Raw genomic sequence first — 2,323 nt, 5'->3', positions numbered from 1 at the left:
TATTTACATCGGGTGTGTGAAAAGGCTACTCTGCAAATTTGTAAGAAATCACTCCCTTATACGATATTCTCTACATTGTGATTGGTTGTTGCCAAGTACTGATTTAAAAGGTCATTCAAGGTTGCGTTGATTATGTAAACCGATCAATGCCCATGATGTTCCCACTCATCATCTGACATGTGTCACCCACGAATCAAAGTCTCCGACAGCATTACATATCGACATTCCTATACTCGCAATATGCAGAAAGTTTTTCACCATGGATTTAGTTAAACGGCGGAGCTTGCGACGAGTCTTCTACAGATTAGTAGTAGAGCGTCCGAAGTGCTACTTGCAATTGGAAGGTCTTATCGAGAGCACGTAGAGTGCTCTCTTTTGTTCTCCGAGCACGCCTGTGTCACTCAATGAGTAACATCTTCCTAAACCTAGCTCACGAAGCTTAAAATGTACTTTCTCCGTCAAATTCTTAGGTCTTAACGTTTAACAGCGTGAAACGCACTCGGTTCATAGCAGACCACTTGGAAATCTCATCAACTACCATCAGCAACTGCAACTGACTACAACTCTGAGGCAGTTGTGTCGTCTACGTATCTAACCCATTGATCATCAGTATAATTGCCTGTGTACCAAGCTACGTCCCCTTTGGTACCCCAGAAGGAACTGCGCCCCACTCTGAATGGCAACTGTGAACTAGCTAAAGGAAAAATCCATTTCCTGCGGCTGGGAAAAAGCTGCTCAGAGTGCGCAGAAGATGGTAGGAAATTCACAGGATGGCCATGATTTCTAGCGGTGTAGAACATGTAACCTCTGACGCATGCATTCTAGTTTGTATCTGAGGAGAAACTTGGCACTCCCTTTGGTGACCAATCCTACTTTGCATATTGATAGAAACAGTCAGTCATTATCTCCTCCTCCCCTAAGGTGACGGACAGGGCGCATTCATTTTCTGAAAGCAACACGCACCACTATGCCCGCTTTTAAATGAAGGGCTAATTAAATATCCCACTTATTTCATTGACGAGTTGTTAACGAACGTCGCACTAATAACAATGGGGCCTTATCTATAATGGGAAAAGGTCATCTGTTTTCAACTAAATGTCTGTGTTCCTGGACTTTGGAAAGGTTAGGCATGTTACGTTTACTGCCCGACGTTTCAGAGGGAAAAAACTGCCTGAAATAATCAAATTATCTTTGTCTACCTTAAAGCGTATAAATTGATGTGGGATTGACTGACTTGATGTGTTGTAGTGAGGGCGACTGAAGAATAAGAGTTGTCTAAAGTGTTCCAGTATTGTGGGCTTCACGCACACTGATCTTTTCAACGCCCTATTACTTCAATTATCTTATCTTCTTTTTTTTTACCCTCGTCAAGTTAACCTATTCGCCCCCTTCCCCCCCCCCCCCAAAAGAAATCAATATAGTATTGCGATTCCATGAACTTCTGGCCAACATTGAATAGGGGAGGGGGGTCTTGTTAATGATTCAGAGTGTGATAGAAAACAGGAGTGTTATTCTACACATAAATAGAACTATTCAAACACGGTGTCAACCAATCTTGACGCAGGTTGTAGTTTTATTGAGTTTTGAATATTTGGAGGGTTTCATCTCGTTAAGATATTACTAAATGAACAGTAATATATGCTATGAAATATCCTCTAAAAAAATTGACTTATTTCAACTATCCATTTACAGACTAGTGTTTTGTCGATAACTCGCAATTCAAACAAGTTAACAAGCCGTTTTGTGTCCTTTTAAAATACGAAACTCGGGGCTAAAAATTCCAGTGCTTGGTGGCCAGTCGGGCCAGTTTCCTTAAATTCTTAGTGGTCCATCCCAAAATGAAGCAGCCATCGATTTCCTCTAGTTTAAAACGAAAAACTTGAATAAACGCCCCATACCTTTTAACGGAGCGTTAACTTAAAGGAAAGAACACAGAAGTCTAGAGTCATGTGGCAATCACAAAATCAAAATGACATCTATACGTTGTGAATATGGATCGCTCGTGAAATCATTATTAAAACGGCTCGGAATTTCCACTTCAGAACTAAAAATTCACTAAAATGGATGATCTTAGAGTCCAGGCAAAGAAAGAGAAAGGTAGTCCAATTAAACTACATATTGAGTTTTATTTTTAACTTTGTACTTCGCATAATTTACATTGCACCTTTTTCGAAATTCTGTAGCGTAGTCGCACATTGGACGTTCAAACCTTAACTTTTGGTGGCCCTTGTCAGTTTTACCTCGCCACTGGCGACCGTGCGACCGCCAATTCACTACATGGATGATCTTAGAGTCCAGGCAAAGAAAGAGAAAGGTAGTCCAA

This window comes from Pocillopora verrucosa, chromosome 7 (assembly GCF_036669915.1).
Source record: "Pocillopora verrucosa isolate sample1 chromosome 7, ASM3666991v2, whole genome shotgun sequence".
NCBI lineage: Eukaryota > Metazoa > Cnidaria > Anthozoa > Scleractinia > Pocilloporidae > Pocillopora > Pocillopora verrucosa.
The sequence above is the reverse complement of the archived record's forward strand: the minus strand, read 5'-3'. Positions refer to the sequence as shown.